The sequence below is a fragment of the Eumetopias jubatus genome, unplaced genomic scaffold, assembly GCF_037043125.1.
Source record: "Eumetopias jubatus isolate StellerSeaLion01/CBP00866 unplaced genomic scaffold, mEumJub1_p1.0 scaffold_10, whole genome shotgun sequence".
NCBI classification, from domain to species: domain Eukaryota; kingdom Metazoa; phylum Chordata; class Mammalia; order Carnivora; family Otariidae; genus Eumetopias; species Eumetopias jubatus.
The window spans coordinates 60,499,832-60,517,767 of NW_028274816.1; the positions used below are offsets into that span (position 1 = coordinate 60,499,832).

Below are 17,936 nucleotides of genomic sequence, written 5' to 3' on the forward strand. Positions count from 1 at the left end.
ATCTACACTTCTAGAAAGAAAGATAAGACTTATTTTTTATTTTTTTAAGATTTTATTTGAGAGAGACTGAAGCAAGAGAGAGCACAAGCAGGGGGAGTGGCAGAGGGAAAGGGAAAAGCAGGCTCCCAGCAGAGTAGGGGGCTCAACGCCGGATCGAATCCAGGATCCCAGGATCGTGACCCGAACCAAAGGCAGATGCCCAACCAACTGAGCCACCCAGGTGACCAAGACTATTTTTTAAAAAACTTTTATTTCACAGATTGAAAGAGACAGTACAAGCAGGGAGAGCAACAGAGGGAAAGGAGTAGGCTAGATCCCGGGATCCTGGGATTATGATCTGAGCCAAAGAAAGACGTCTAACTGACTGAACCTCCTAGGGGCCCCAAGATAAGGACCTATTAAAAGCATACATGGAGAACTCTTTTTGAAATGTGGTGAGGGAACTGGAGGGAACATGTACTCACTCCAAAGGCCAAATCAGCTGCTCATGGTGTCATCTGATGAGTAAAAGTAATGGACATGTGGACTTGGGAAATATGGTAATCTCCTGGAACCAAGGAATTCCTATTTTTCTTCATGATTTAACTGAATTCTTGGGTGTTACTGATAAGCAGATGCTGTTGGATGACAGAGATTACTGATCTTCCTCAGGCCTAGATTATTGGCAGTGGATGGTGACAGGTATTAGATGATGGAAGCAGTGTAGACATGGCTTTAAGATGTCACATGACAGAGCAGAAGCTGGAGATGAAGCCTTCAGGACATTCTAATAGGCAGGATCAGCAAGGCATGTGCTGTCGTTGCACAACATACTAGTATCCCAAGGTTATAACCCCAACATAGGTTTGATCCCCTATAGATGGGATCTTCCAGGGGCTGACTCACAGCTCACAGGTACCTCCCTCATTCCACATAGCCCATGATTAGGGTAGTCATGTGCTCTGGGCTCTATGCTTGTTGCCAATTAGTGGGGACACAGGTTAGTAGTCAGAGGCAGTGACCATCTCTGCTTCAAATGATCCACCCATATTTTGGCCAGAAATCCCCATGGTATTTCACAGCCAGTACTGTTCTTACACTCATCCTGTCCAGAGTGGAACTGGGGTTTCTATCAGTTGTGGAATCCACTGCCAAGAAGTTGGGTAGCAGGTTATGCCCATTTAAATTATTACAAGTGAAATACAATAATCCATTTCATTTTGTAGCTTGTGTGCTTGTATTCAGCTATACCAAGAAAGAGTAATACTTATAGAAAATAAGATGTATATTTTATGTACACAATGAATACGTAGGAAGCCCATGTCTGATAAAATGACTGAGACATCACATGGGGTACCCTCTTTTTCCTCGTTTTTGCTCTGATATTATTGATATGCAGCGCTGTGCTCCTCTTCCAACTCTCATGGTCCCAAACTGGTTGCCCTACCACTAGGTACCAAACCCTGTTTCAAGATTAAGAAGGAGGAAGAAAAAAATCTGTTAACACATAGGGATTTTGATTGGAAGTTATTTCTTTTTCATCCAGGGCAGTCCTGCCTCCATGGGCGCTTCCCCATCTCACTGACCAGAGCTCTCTCAGATGGCATTCTAAGCAACATTGTGTGTGTAGCACAAGTGGACACCCAAGAATATCATTAAAAATGGCCATTTTTACCCCCACTGTGTCACCGCGTCTGACACGATGGCCATCACCCTTTTCACTATAATAAGGTGTTACGAAAATCCCTCAAATTTACAATATGCTTAACTCAGATGCACAAGAATCTTATTATGTATGTAAGTAGAATGCTTCTTTTGAGGTAGGCATGGTCAGATCTTCAACCCTGCACATATGTTATTTAGGAGTTTAGGGAAAAATTGTCGGGGAGGAATAATATTCCTTTACCATTCAAGATTATTTTACCTACTCTAAATATCAAATTAACAGAGGCAGATTACAGGAGAAAGCAAACCCAAAGTCTAGGAACATGCACCCAAAACCCAATAATGAAAGTGAGACCCATAAAAATAACTGATGTAGGTAGTTTTTATGGTGTTTTCGGGAAAAAGAAGAGACAATACAGCTGTGAGAATTTGAGAGCATAAAGAAAATTCCTGTTTGGGCCTTCAATTAGTATGGAATACTGAGCAGAATTTAGGTAGTGGAAGTAAAGTAGTGAAAAGTAACAAGTTTGTTCACGCAAACTTCTCAGCTCCTAATTCCCTATCCATGGAGATAAGAATACCTCTTTCTCTCTCTGTGCAGGAAAGTTATCCATTACATGAGAGACTGATTTCCAGCTTTCTGGACACAAATGGTGGTCAGAGTGTTCTTTTTTTGCATTGGCTGTTTCCTACGTAGCTTTTATTTCAAAATAATCAATACAGCCAAGGGGTACATTTTAGGGCAGCCTGCCATTGTCCTCTATACAATCCTCACCGACCACAGCCCCACCCAGATTCACCTTCTTCTGAAGATTTTCTAGGTCTGTCCCTACTCTGGACTCTCCCCTCACTGAACAAATAGAAGGAGATCAAAATTTTCTTTGGCTGCTTATTCCCAGTCTCAGTGTTAGGTACTCACTTTTTGCTGAAACCCAAGAGCAGATACATGGGAGCAGAGAAATGTGTTTGAGTGCCTAAATGTCGGTCTTTGTCATTAAAGTCAGTCCTTCTTTTAAGTACTCATTCAGGACCTTGTTTTTCATTTATGAACATCCAGTTGTTGCTGAGGGCTAAAACAGTAAATATCCACATACATGGTGAAATTATCATCTGAAACTGGTTTCACCTCATGATGGGTGCTGAGCCAAAAAACACCGCCAAGACAAAAATAAGAAATAAGAAAAATACAAGTTTTACTTGTATCAAGTGAAGAGAACACCAGGGACATTTCTCAATACTAGCTCCCCAAGCAACAAAATTGGGTGAGTTTTAAGCTAATGGCATATGCATATTCACCAAGGGGCCTGGAAAAGGCCATTTCAGAATGAAATCCATCAAAAGGCATCCTAAATTGACAGAGTCCAGGCCCCAGTTGATTGAAGTCAAAGGACCTGTAAAAGGGTGGGGATCATCAATTCTCTGGCTCCTTTATTATTTGTGTGCTCAGAGGGGTTTAATTCCCACAACAGCCACTACAGAATCTCTGTTAAGACAATCTTTACTTTGGAAACAGCAATGGGAATTTTACCATGGATTAACTGTCTCTGGTATGGTTAGACTATCTTCTGGGCTTGTGGTGGCTGTTTGTATTTACATTCTTTTGCAGCCTTAAAATCGTTAACTACGGAGGTCTTTCTGTAATTTTGACATATTCCAGGACATTTATCAAAGAGGTGCTTGGGTAAGTGGTGCCAACACAGATCATAAGCAGGCATACATCATAAAATGGCTGGGGGCCTAAAGTGACTTCTCTTATGTGAAGAAATCTTTGTCTTTTCTCCCTTTTTCTGTGGACCCTTAACCTCACTTTTTTTATTTTTTTAAAGATTTTATTTATTTATTTGACAGAGAGAGATAGCAAGAGCAGGGGAACACAAGCAGGGGGAGTGGGAGAGAGAGAAGCAGGCCTCCTGCTGAGCGAGGAGCCTGATGCGGGGCTCGATCCCAGGACCCTGGGATCATGACCTGAGCTGAAGGCAGACGCTTAACGACTGAGCAACCCAGGCGCCCCCCCCTTAACCTTATTTACCAACAAAACGTTTACCATAATGAAGCTCATGAACATATCCATCACTCCATACAGTTAAGATTTTTGTGTACTGATAATGCTTTATTTAGATGCATTCTAGCAAATTTCAAGTGTAAAATACATCACTATAGTCAGTGTGCTGCACAATGGAACACCAATATTTATTCATCCTAAGTGAGTGCTGTTATATTTATGGATTTTTTAAAGATTTATTTATTTTAGAGAGAGAGAGAGAGAAAAAGAAAGCCAGAAGAGGAGCGGCAGAAGGAGAGAAAGAGAAAGAATCTCCCAGCCGACTCTCCACTGAGGGCAGAGCCCAACATGGGCCTCAGTCCCCGTATCCTGAGACCTTGACCTAGACCGAAATCAAGAGCTGGCTGCCCAACCAACTGAGCCACCCAGGTGTCCTGAGTGTTGTTATATTTAACACTAAAAATAAAAACTGCCAGGGCCCCTGGGTGGCTCAGTCGTTAAGCGTCCGCCTTTGGCTCAGGTCATGATCCCAGGGTCCTGGGATCAATTCCCACATCGGGCTCCCTGCTCGGCAGGAAGCCTGCTTCTCCCTCTCCCACTCCCCCTTGCTTGTGTTCTTGCTCTCGCTATCTCTCTGTCAAATAAATAAATAAAATCTTAAAAAAAAAAACCAAACTGCCAGGGGTGGCTCAGTGTCTCAGTCAGTTGGTCGTCTGACTCGATTTTGGCTCACATCAAGATCTCAGGGTGATGAGACTGAGCCCTCCAACAGCTCTTCAATGAGCATGGAGACTGCTAAAGATTCCTTCTATCCCTCTCTCTGCCCCCCCACACCCTGCTAGTGCTCTTGCTCTCTATAAAAATAAGTAAACAAATAAAAGAATAAATAAAAATAAACTGCCAGTTATTTTTTCTGCAAAAAGATGGGTTTATTCAGGAATAACAGTATCAGATTAGGGCCGTACAGGCTATGGCAAAATGATAGGCAAGTCTAGCAAACAAAGAAGAAAGATGCTTTTTTGAGGAGAGAAGGGGTAAGTTGAGAACTCTGTTATACACTAAAGTTCTTCGGAGTAAAATGGTAGTTTGAAGGATGGTGATTTTTCAGTGGTTGCCTGAGAGGGATAAGAAAAGCGTATCTTCCTCTGGCTGGGAGAGTACAGTCCATCTCCAGGGTCAAGTTTGTATAATGTCAAGACCTTCCCTTCCGGTTGGATCTGCCAATGACTATGAGCCCATAGGGCTTGAGAGCTCCCCCTGCTGAAACCTCCTGACTCCATTTTAGTGAGCGTTCCAATTAATTTCACATTACCATTTGACCAACATCTCAAAATTTCCTTCACTGGCAGTTGCTGGCAAACCTTTTTTTTTTTTTTTTAAAGATTTTATTTATTTATTTGAGAGAGAGAATGAGAGATAGAGAGCACGAGACGGAAGAGGGTCAGAGGGAGAAGCAGACTCCCTGCTGAGCAGGGAGCCCAATGTGGGACTCGATCCCGGGACTCCAGGATCATGACCCGAACCGAAGGCAGTCGCTTAACCAACTGAGCCACCCAGGCGCCCTGGCAAACCTTCTAATCTTCACTTTGATGATTTCACTTTTTTTAGATGCCATGTGATTTTATACAGTATTTTTTTCCGTGTGTTTCTTATTTAATTCAACAAAGTATCCTACAGATTGTATGGGTCAAGCACAAGCTGCCCCATGATGGACCACTTTGGCAGAAATATTGTTTATCGTAAGTTAAAAAGCAATAAAAATCCAGCAGATTAAGGAAAAGTCTTTTCCACCCTCCTAATTAAAAATAATTTAGATAGAGAAGCTGCCCCAGGATGAGAGCTATCAACATACATAACTACATTATGATAACACACTAGGTACGAAAAACAGAAAGGAACCTAATAAGACCCGTTTGAGCCAAGTTCTCTCTGTCCTATTTTTTTGAGTAGCCAAGAGAATAATATTTTATGAAATATTTACTCATTTTCTTCTTGTGAATTATATCTCTTCCCTTGGAGTTCCCAGACTTCTCCCTTCTTCTTCCATTTCTTCTGCTTTTCTCCTCAAAGACATATATACCTTACTTTGCCAGTCTTTGAAACTTTAACATCTGTGTGGAGTCTCCATACATATGGTTTGAATTTGATTTTCTCCTGTTTATCTCATGACAATTTGATTCTTAGTCAACAATGAGAACTTCCTCTTAAGTTCCAGTTTGTTTTTGTATATTCCTCCAATCTATACTTAGCTCCTACTTCATACACCTAATGTTAAGGAAGAAAAAAAAGCAAAAAGGCAGGGCCCAGCATCTACATTCTTAGGGAAAACAGGGGACATCTAGTACCAAACCCTCAAGTACTATGAGGATTAACTCACCTACATGTTCCTGAGGTCCCAGCACAGCACCATGGATCCTATGTGTGTGCACAGAGTAAAAGCTCAATAAACACTGCATTAATAATGTATCTATGTTATTTTCCAAATATAAACTTTCCAGGCTATAACTACTCCCAGCATGGTTGGCTACATAAGTCTAACTCACTCACTTATGCTCTCTAACTTAAGGCTTGACTAATTATAGGTTCTTTAGATCAACAGACCTCTGATGCTAGGGAAACCAGGAACCCAATGTTCCCAGAAGATCAAACTTCACCATGCTAGAAAGTGGCATCCCCTGATGCTAGTGAGTCTCCTTGAGATATCAAGGACGATGACGCATTGTAGCACTGCTTCCCCTGCATGTCAAAGCCCACTACTTCTCGGAGCACCTGGGTGGCTCAGCCAGTTAAGCGGCTGCCTTCAGCTCGGGTCGTGATCCCAGGGTCCTGGGATTGAGCCCCGCATCGGGCTCCCTGCTCAGCAGGGAGTCTGCTTCTCCCTCTCTCTCTCTGCCTCTGCCTGCTTGTGCTCTGTCAAATAAATAAATAAAATCTTTAAAAAAAAAAAAAGCTCACTACTTTTGTGTACCTCCCCCTTAAACACTTCCTGCTTGGGCTGTGACTTTGTAGATTGTCTTTGGACATGAATCTACCATGTTCCCCACTGGCCAGCCTCCTGAACAAAGCAAATTCTCCTTTCCAACTGTGAAAATTAGTCATGGGATACCTCACTAAAGGGAGTCAGAGGTTTTTGGCAGGAAGAGCCCTCTTGCCCTACCACTGGAAGTCAGTTTCTGACCCAACAGAAAGAGATGTACTTGATCTTAACGTGGACTTGATCTTGCTCCAAAATACTCCTTTACTCCAGTCTAAGGAAGAGATGCCTTTCTTATGTATAAAAAATACTTTCCCTCCTCATGGGCTTTTGTATATAAATGGACTGACTTAACAAGAAGTAACTTAGAACTTCAATGGCCGTAACTGAATTCTTTGCTCTTTCCAAAGTTACTTTTATCAAAGATGAGGTGGAAAAACATGGTTCTGAGATTGACAAAACTGAATGGGATTCCTATTTTGATTGGTATTTTGAAGGTTCCAAACCCTATCAGGAACATCATATTGCCTCATACCGACATATAATTTTTCAACTGCAAAAGGTAAGGAAACAGTTGCAAACACAGAAAAGGGCTTCTGAAGCCTACTCTTCCCCTCCCCCACCTTCCTTGCCAATAGTCGCTAGGAAGCCGCCCTGCGCTCAGGCCCCGCATCCGAAACCGCCTCCCTCGGTGCTCTCCCTTCTTCATCTCCACGCTCATTCTATCCTTTTGTTGCACCTCCCTTTTCCTCTGAAGTTCCCTCTGCTACCATCTCTCCTGAACCCATTAAAATCTGCCCCCTTAAAGTTAAGCCTTCTGAAGATCTAAGTGGACACAGTTTATGTTCACCGGAATAAGGGTGAACTTGGAGCAGTAAAGAGTTCCCTAAGTGACTGAGGATCTCCATAGGTTTGCTGAAGAATTTAACATATTGATTCAAAGTTGCCAAGCTGGTTTTTCAGATTTATATCAATTGGTCCACACGCTTGCAGTGAGGGCCAGGCCAAACATTTGATGAAACTAGCCCAGTGGAAATATCATGAACAGGATCTAAAGAAACAGACGTGTAACTTTTGGCAAGATGCTAGAAAACTTGCTAGAAGACACCAACAATCAATTATATTGGCTATTCTGAATCCAGTAGATCAGAACAAAATTCAGGTCTGTACACAGGAGGCAGATGAGTCCCTTCATAAGGATTAGATTCAACTCCAATTGTCTTTAAAGGTGGATTCTGTCAGGGTGCCTGGGTGGCTCAGGTGGCTGAGTGTCCGATTCTTGATTTCGCTCAGGTCATAATCTCAGGGTTGTGAGATTGAGCCCTGATTCAGTCTCCAGGCTCAGCACAGAGTCCGCTTGAGATTCTCTCTCTCCTCCCTCTGCCCATCCCACTGCCCCTGCTCTAAATAAATAAATAAATATCTTTAAAGGTGGATTCTGTCAAGAACCTGAATGGTCCTGGAAGTAGATAATCCCCTAGAGGCTGCAGAAAAAATCTCATGCCTCATGAAACCTTGATTTTGACTTTATAGGACCCTAAGCACAACACCTGGAAAGCCCACTGAAATTCAATATATATAATCAGCAGAGTGTTCTTTTTTAGCTCCTAAATATGTGGAGATTTGTCACAGAAGAGATAGAAAACATCTACACGTAGACATAACATTAACTATTTTGTACGTTTATATTGTATAATTCTTATTTTACATTTAAATAAAGTAAAAATCCTCATTCAGTGCCCCAAGTCAGTAACACTTTGACCTTCAGTCATAACAGTTCATCAGTATGAGGTGTATCCTCTTTCTTGTGCAATTACAGAGTGTGTGTGAAGTTCCATTTGTTTTTTGGGTTTTTTTTAAAAGATCTTATTTATTTGAGAGAGAGAGAGAGAGAGAGAGAAACACAGCGAGAGAGGGAACACAAGCAGGGGGAATGGGAGACGGAGAAGCCGACTTCCCGCTGAGCAGGGAGTCCGACGTAGGGCTTGGTCCTGGGATCAGTACCTGAGCCGAAGGCAGATGCTTAATGACTGAGCCACCCAGGCGTCCCGTGAAGTTCCATTTGACATTGTGTAACACACATACAAACTAAAATATTTTGCACTTACTTTAACGTTTGCATAAATATTGTCATACCAATATTACTGCCAATAAAATTGCTTTTCTTGGCTCCCTACTCAGTGGGGAGTCCGCTTCTCCATCTCCCACTACTTTGTGCTCTGTCAAATAAATAAATAAATAAAATCTTAAAAATTGCTTTCCTTAATCAATGCCATATGAAGGTGGTGTCATCTACTGCATTTCTGAAAGATACTCCACTGTAATTGTAAATGTAACACTTGTTGAAACACTTCCTTGTTCACACACAAATGTATCTGTCTCCTGCTATCACACACATGAAATGTGGATCTTTGATTTGTACACATGTAACTTAGTGGGTGGTTCTGGGACATGAAATTGTTGCACCATCATGACTGTGTGTTCTTACAGTGAGCGGACAACTGTTGAACTACCCTTGCAAATCGATTAAAACACACACACACGGGGCGCCTGGGTGGCTCAGTTGGTTGGGCGGCTGCCTTCGGCTCGGGTCATGATCCTGGAGTCCTGTGGATCGAGTCCCACATCGGGCTCCCTGCTCGGCAGGGAGTCTGCTTCTCCCTCTGACCTTCCCCCCCTCCTGTATTCTCTCAAATAAACAAAATCTTTAAAACACACACACGCAAACACATAATATCCCACCGTGTTTTCACTGTTAAAAAAATTAAACGGGGGCACCTGGGTGGCTCAGTCGGTTAAGCGACTGCCTTCGGCTCAGGTCATGATCCTGGAATCGAGTCCCATATCGGGCTCCCTGCTCGGGGAGAGTCTGCTTCTCCCTCTGACCCTCCCCCCTCTCATACTCTCTCTCTCTCTCAATCTCTTAAATAAATAAAATCTTTAAAAAAAAATTAAATAGGGAAGCCATAAACTCAGGGGCTTTAATGTCTCGGTAGCCTCTGTAAGCAAACCACAACTTAATTCACAGTCAATGCACTGGAAAGGAAGAAAATGAACTTAAGACCAAACAATTACGTCATCTAGGGGCACCTGGGTGGCTCAGTCGTTAAGCGTCTGCCTTTGGCTCAGGTCATGATCCCAGGGTCCTGGGATCCAGCACCCTGCTCAGCAGGAAGCCTGTTTCTCCCCTTCCCACTCCCCCTGCTTGTGTTCTTTCTCTGTCTCTCTCTCTCTGTGTCAAATAATAAATAAATAAAAATCTTAAAAAAAAAAACAATTACGTCAACTAGGCCTTCCAAAAATAAGGCACCTGCTTAGGGTATATCCAATCAAAAACTGCCCTTCCACAACCTCTCTAGAAAAACCTCATTGCTACCTCCTACAGGTGGAGCAAGACTAACCATTTGAAAACACAAACCTACTGGTCAAATTTACTCTGGAAAATTTGAATGTATATCACTTCACCTTTAAGATCACGGTACCACCTTTCATTTTGACCAGTTTCTCAAGTGGCCTAAACTCTTTACCCACATTGCAAGTGGGCAGAAGACAGATGCAACAGATCGGCCCGCCCCGCTCCGCTCACTTTTGCACATGCGCACAACACACCAATGCGATTCGGCCCTCACTTCCCCAGACTTCCCCCTTGGTAAGGGCTCCCCATAGCGCCTGCGCATATAGTGGCCCAACAGGTGCTGCGCATGCGCACACAGGATTTGTGGCGCACACAGCTTCTCTCTGGGCCCAAACCTGCAGTCGTGTGCTCCTCCCTTTACCAGCCGGGGTCTCCAGAGCACCACACCTGAATCTCACCTCAAACAAGCCCACACATCTGAGTTCACAGTTCAGGCAAGCTGGGACCAGAGTCTATGTTCAGCCCCGTCCTCCCTCTGACCAACGTTATCTCACCCAGAGTTTACCTGCCCTCCCCGTTTCTGCCTTTCCTATTGCCAAAACTTCACACACGTGCACACTGAAAACAGGTGAACCCCTCAAGGTCCTGAGCATGTCATCTGCCACAGTGCAGAGGATGCCAGAAACAGACGGAGATGAGGGACTGGACACCCACGATCGCCCTGTGCAGTATGAATGCATATGGCGCCGGTCAGTCCCACCTCCAGCGGACCCACTGAAGCCCCCGGATTCCTGTTTCTTATTTCGGACCTAGCATTGTGTGCACAGAGCTCAGGTGCCCAGAAATTACATCGGGATTAGGCCCTCTGCCTAAATGGGGAGTACGGAGACTTACAGGGAATTGTCCGTTCAGATTCTGTGGAAAATAACCTCAGACCACGAAATTGCCCTCCACAGCTCCGCTGTCAGTCCCTGTGCCTCCCTTCTCAGAACAGCTCAGAGAACAGAGTTCCTGGCAGGCCCACCTGGGTGGCCCAAACTAGCACTCACACTTTCCTGAGGCTCAGACGCAGATAAAGCAAGTAAGAGATTTAAAATCGGGGGAGGCAGTTTCACCTTTCTGCTTAAAACACTGCTTCCAAGATAACGCATAGCATCCCTACCTTCCATTCCAGGGATGTCCACTGATAGTCCACACATTAAAATTAATCAAATACATAAATGCAAATGATGGACCCCTCAAATTTCCCTCAGAGCCTCTAATCCACCCTTCCTATCTCCCAGGCTGCTCTCTATATTTGTGCTATCATGACATTATTTTTAAGGTTAATGATGAAAAAGAAAAGAACCTCTACAATCCCAGGGAGGCGCACCCAGCATCCAAATTCTTTTGGAAAAGATGATCATAGAGGACCCAACTTCCAGGGCTTTAGAACGATTAACATGCATAACGTATGTAAGATTCCCAGCACAGTATCCTGGACACGGTGCATCCTCATATACCTGGAGCACGTAGTAGATGCTCAATAAACATTCCTTTCATGAATGAGCACATACTATTTATCCAAAACAACTTTGCTCAGACAACACAGCCTTATCTAGTCCCTTCCTAACTTGTATGGGATGAGCAGAGAATGTCATCTTCCCAGAAGCTGTTAGGAGTCATCACTGAGAAAGGCAGTATTTGTGTTGAGAAAGGATAGTTTGGTATAAGGGACTCAGATGTGCTCTTCTGCTCTAACATAATGCTACTGGAAATGAAGTCTGGGGACAGCACCCTCAGTGAGTGTTAAAAATACACACTAATGGGCTTCATCCACACCTAGGGAGTCATGATACCAGGGTATGGGGCCCCTGATTCTATTTTTAATGGGAACTTCAAATGGTCTGCATATTCATAAAATTTTGACAATGTTTGAAAAATAGTTCTCAGCTATGGCTTCATGTTGGGATCTCCTGTGTAGTTTTTAGAACTACCATGTCCAGTGTCCCAACCACAAAGATTCTGTCACTTAGTCCTTGATAGGGCCTAGCATCAGTTAGGTCTTCATGAAGGGGCCTAACATATTCCACTGTGAGGCCAATGTAAACACTGAAGCTCCCAGGTACATTTCTGAGGACAGAGCACAGAGTCTGGTCAATGGGGAAACCTCCATGGGGAAGGCTACTCTGCGTAAGATTTGATAGGGGAGGGTCAGTCTACCCCCGCATTTATGATGCTGTATGAGAATCTGTGTGTGTCTCCAGGAGACAAGTGCACCCAATAATGGGAAAGGAGTAAATCACATTGGGGCCTCCACTTAGAAACTCCCTGTGTGTGCAGATTTTCCCATATCCCCGAAAGCAATGGAATAGTAATCGGGTCACATAGACCCTTAGTGGCCATTGGGAGGCTTTTGGATTTCACTGTGAATGTCATGGAAGACACTAGAACAGAAGGTAAGTCCTTAGAGGATGTAGGAGCATGTGGAAAGTGAGACAGGAGATGCCCCTCTGTGACCACCAGAGAATTAAACATAGGCTTCCAGAATCATTCCATTCAAGCAGAGCATCCCAAACCACATTTTATGGTCAAGTTTTCTCCTCTGACCTTTGGCCCCCACCTGTGTCATCTGCTTCATTCATTCCCACCTACCTGGGTGTGTGGCTACTGTCTCCTTTCTCTTCATGTGCCGGGTTCTTTACTTTTCCAAAGAAGTTGACCAGATCCAGACTACAGACAGCAAGACCTATTGACAAGAAAAAGAAGCATGACTCTTGCCGGAGAATCTACAATTTCAAATCCAGCACTATGCTCGGTAGAGAAGAGAGCACATTGCAGAAGCATATAGAAAATTATTTCCCCAAACACCATTTCCTGATGGCCTTTTTAGAATACTTAGGAAGGATTTTCAACGTTCAGCTCCTTAACTCCACTTCCAAGTACTGCTGAATCAGAAATAAGGAATAGATATTTGATTTTAAGATGTGGGCACCAGTATTTTATGCCAGTTAGTTTGTAGAATTATCACTAATCTAGAGTGAAGTTTACAGATAACCTCAGGGAATGGTAAGGCTGAAATCAAGACAAAACATCATGAATACTTCCTTCCTTACACCAACAAATGTTATTTCAAGGAAATAATCAGGCATTTGTCATTTGTGCTGAATCACACTACAGAATTTTAAGAAACTTGAATATACAGTAATTACACAGTACTTGTTTCATTCTGCTGAAAATAAAAAAAAGGCAATAAAGGAGAGCCTATCTGTGACACTATGCAGAATTAAATGGAAACTCACGAAACCAAAGACCATTTAGTACCTTTATTTGCAAAGGCCAAGATCTCCTGTAAAGAAAGGCGAGAGCCCACATTTTCCGGGGGAATCTAGCAGAAAGACCCCGAACCAAGTGAACAAAGTTAACATCAGTTAACAAGACAAACTGGTATCAGTGGCCTGATGCACCTAGGACTCTACTATTGTGATAAAGTTTAGAAAACAAACAAATCATATTATGATTCCAATCATGAAAATATAGCAGTTTTATGAAATTTCAAGCCAGAGATAGCTCCCATATCCCGGAATCTTTCATGTATTTCAAATAGTAAGTCCTTCGTTGAAGCAATCTAGACAGCAAGGCTTTCTTTTTCAGAACACTGACTTATTCTGGGCCTGATAGCCACCTGGATTGTTTTTTCATGGTCGTTCAGTTTATATAGACTCAGACTACACACAGACAGAATCTAAATATTACATATTTCCTCCTTCATTGCGATTCCAAAACCCGACAAATCCCCAGTGAGGATCGTGGATATCAACACATCCCCATGTTGATCTGTCACAGAGGGAATATTTTCAATACTTGCAGGTCATGAATTCATGGTAGGAATTCTTCATGCTGCATAGAAAGCCCAGTTGGAGAGAATAGAGAGACGGCCCCAGGATGTAAGAGGGGAATATCCTAAAGGGCTGACTTTGACCATCATTAAAAGGATAAACAGCAGTCCAAAACAAATTTGCTAGGAAGGACAACAAGAGGTAGAGAAGTAAATGTGCAAATTCTAAACACATGGCATTTCGGTAAGAAATGGGGACACTGCCCTGAGCTAAGTCAAAACAAAACTTACCTGAGAAGCAGGCATTTCTTCCTCTCCCTTTTGCTCTTGATTGTTTTCTCGGCTGAGAGTGTGTAGAGAAATCAAACCTGTAAGCCTTTAAAGGCCTCAACACGGCCTCATTACCTGCTTTCATCAGCTCAGAGACAGAAGGATCTTGAACTGCACAAAAGGCCAACCTCTACTTTGTCACAGGAAAGATTCAGGAAAAAAGAGCTCCTATGTGGACATTTGCACGTGAGTTTCTCCTTCCCCGGTTTCAGATGTCCTCCCCTCCCACAGACAGCCACAAATCTTGCCACAGGGAACGTGGACTGCACTGACCTGCCCCTTCCAATTCCAGACCAAACAGTCTGTTACCGTCTCTTCAAATGAAAGCTGAAGTCAGCTTTCACAAATACACCTCCGAATCCTTGGGCTTCACCCTGGTCTACCTGAGAAGCACCTGAAGCACATAGCTAAAACAACAGTGATGTTCTTACCCTGACCAATAGACAGACTCTGGCAGAGGGCCCAGGTGATGGTGGTTCTTAAAACTTGCCATGGGATCTTTTATTTTTTTTTTTAAGATCTTATTTATTTGACAGGGAGACAGGAAACACAAGCAGGGGGAGTGGAAGAGGGAGAAGCAGGCTTCCCACCGAGTAGGGAGCCCGATGCGGGGCTTGATCCCAGGACCCTGGGATCATGACCTGAGCTGAAGGCAGACGCTTAACAACTGAGCCACGCAGGCACCCCTCGCCATGGGATCTTTACTGTAAACCCAGGCTGATAAGCAATGATGTGCTTTCAAGTTTTAATGTGCATAGAAATCATTTGGTGTTCCAGGTTCCATAGAAGGAATGGTGATTCTGCAGGTTTGGAATGGGGTTTAAGAATTGGCATCTTTCCCAAGTACTTGTTAGTGCTGATGCTGCTTCTGGAAACCCTCATTTAGTGGCTACACTAGAGAATGCAGGCACAGCACACCTGAGCCCCGCACACCCACCCCCACCATCTTACGTCAACACAAACATTTCCTGATGAGTTCCCAGTAAAGAGTTTATCATTTACTTTTCACTGTTGTGAGTTTATTGTTGGTCCCAGGAAAGACCATCATCACCACCCTGAAGGACCATAGTAGCACTTTAAAGTATACAGAAAGAAAGCTACTGAATGCACTAATGTCTAAGCAAGTCTCTATTTGGAAAACAATGTAATACATTGATTACTGCAATGGTGATTGAGCACTAATTTTCTGTTCACAAGGAAGTTATGGTGCACCATGTTGGCAACTTCACACATGATATGATTTCATCCCCATAATACCCTGCAAGCTGGGCACTAGATGTCCTATAATTACCATGAAGATGTAATACTGGGCCCCACCTATCTGCTTTGCCTCCTGTTTCCCTATCAATTAAAAAGAAAAAATGTTTGTGGCTCTCTGCTGCTCCTCAGTCAGCAGACAGCCATGTCTTCCGGTAGTGCAAGCTGCATCCCCAAGACACGATGGTGAAGGTTGGGGTAAACAGATTTGGTCAATTGAGCACCTGGTCACCAGGGCTCTTTTAAATCTGGCAAAATGGATATTGTCCCCATCAATAACCCATTTACTGATCTCAACTACATGGTCTACATATTCAGTATGACTCCACCTATGGCAAATTTCACAGCATAGTCAAGACTAAGAATAGGGAACTTGTAATCAATGGAAACCCCATCTCCATCTTCCAGGAGTGAGATCCCACCAACATCAAATGGGGTGATGCTGGTGCTGAGTATGTTGTTGAGTCCACCGGGATCTTCACTGCTTTGGAGATGACTGGGGTTTACTTGAATGGTGGGCCCAAGTGGGTCATCTCTGTCCCTTCAGCTGATGCCCCCATGTTTGTGATAAGCATGAACCATAAGAAATATAACAACTCCCTCAAGATTGTCAGCAATGCCTCCTGTACCACCAACTGCTTGGCCCATCTGGCCAAGGTCATTCATGACAACTCTGGCATCATGGAGGGACTCATGACCACAGGTCATGCCATCACTGCTACCCAGATGATCATGGACAGCCTCTCTGAGAATTTGTGGCATGATGGCTGAGGGGGTTGCCCAGTACATTATCCCTGATTCTACCAGCACTGCAAGGACATCCCTGAGATGAATGGGAAGCTCACTGGCATGGCCTTCTGTGTCCCTACCCCCAGTGTGTCATTTGTGGATCTGACCTGCCACCAGAAGAAAGCTGCCAAATATGATGACATCAAGGAGGTGGTGAAGCAGCCATTGGATGGCACTCTCAAGGGCATCCTCAGCTACACTGAGGGCCAGGTTGTCTCCTGTGACGTTCACAGGGACACCCACTCTTCTACCTTTGATTCTGGGGCTGGCATTGCTCTCAATGACCAGTTGGTCAAGCTCATTTCCTGGTATGACAACAAATTTGGCTACAGCAACTGTAGCCAAACCTTATGGTCCACATGGCCTCCAAGGACTAAGAGCCCTCTGGACCACCAGTCTGAGCAAGATCAAGAGGAAGAGAGAGGCCCTCAGCTGCCGGGGACTCCTTGCCCCAAGTCATCCCCCAACACACTGAGAATCTCCTGACCTCCAATTACCATCTCAGACCCCCTGAAGAAGGGGAGGGACTGAGGGAGCCCTACCTTATCATGTACCAGAATAAAGTATACTGTACCCAGCAAAAAAAAAAAAAAAGGAAAAAAAAAGTTTTTATATAATAGGGCCAAAATATGGATGAATGGAAAAATACAGAAAGGTAGATTAGTACTTCAGAGAGTTTTCATTCTTGTGTTCACATTAGAGGATAGAAAATGTTTGACTTTATAAGTAAATGCCAGTTTTCCTGTACTTTATCCACACTTATCAGGAATGTATGATCATTTTAATTCCTCCACATTGGTGTTAACAAAATTTTTTTTTCTCAAATTTAGTCATTCTAGCAAATAGAAAGTGTCATCTCCCCGTAGTTTTCCTGCATTCTAGGAGGAGTGGTTAAAGAAAATATAACATATATGCATTATATAATTTAAGATATAAAATACATATAGAATATATTATGTATCATAAATAATACATAAGATATATGGATGCAACATTCAGCCTTAAAAAAAGAAGACAGACATCCTTCCATTTCAAAGTAGGGGAGCCTGGAGGATCTTATTGTAAGTGGAATAAGCTGCACAAAATGGCAAATACTGCTTTATCTCAATTGTATCTGGAATCTAATAAAGTTGAACTCCTAAAAGCAGAGTAAAACTGCAATTTCAGGACACGCCTGAGGGCGAAGTGGGAGATGTTGGTCAAATAGTACAAAATTTCATTTATGCAAGATGAATAAATTCTGGGGATCTAAAGTACAGCATGGTGACTACAGATAAATCTGTGTCTATTATTATACTTGATATTTTCTGAGAGTATCTCTTCAATGTTCTCAACAAAAATTAATTAGAAAGTCAGAAATAAAAAATCATAACACGGGCGCCTGGGTGGCTCAGTTGGTTAATAAGCGACTGCCTTCAGCTCAGGTCATGATCCTGGAGTCCCGGGATCCAGTCCCGCATCGGGCTCCCTGCTCAGCAGGGAGTCTGCTTCTCCCTCTGACCCTCTTCCCTCTCATGTACTCTCTCTCATTCTCTCTCAAATAAATAAATAAAATCTTTAAAAAAAATCGTAACACTATGAGGTGATGGGCATGTTAATTAGCTAGATTGTTTTAATCATGTCATAATGTATACATAGATTTATGTTTTGTTACTTGAGCAACTACTGAATCTGCAGGAATGGAAAAAAGGATTCTGGGTGAAAGGCCGGTGAAGCACATGATTTAATGATAAAAACAGAAATGAAGGCAAAAATATTTAGTCATTTG

The 17,936-nt window shown here is 43.2% G+C and overlaps 1 protein-coding gene and 1 pseudogene across 1 annotated transcript in view; one reads left to right on the forward strand and one right to left on the reverse strand.

The window, feature by feature from the left end:
- LOC148163279 (uncharacterized) overlaps positions 1-12,699 on the reverse strand; it is a 46,872-nt gene extending 34,173 nt beyond the window's left edge. Inside the window, exon 1 of the mRNA XM_088027795.1 lies at positions 12,610-12,699. The gene's annotated coding sequence lies outside the window, so the exon portion shown is untranslated. The remainder of the gene's footprint in view (positions 1-12,609) is intronic.
- A 2,936-nt stretch (positions 12,700-15,635) lies between these two features.
- On the forward strand, positions 15,636-16,545 carry LOC148163280 (glyceraldehyde-3-phosphate dehydrogenase pseudogene; annotated as a pseudogene).
- Positions 16,546-17,936: the final 1,391 nt, after the last annotated feature.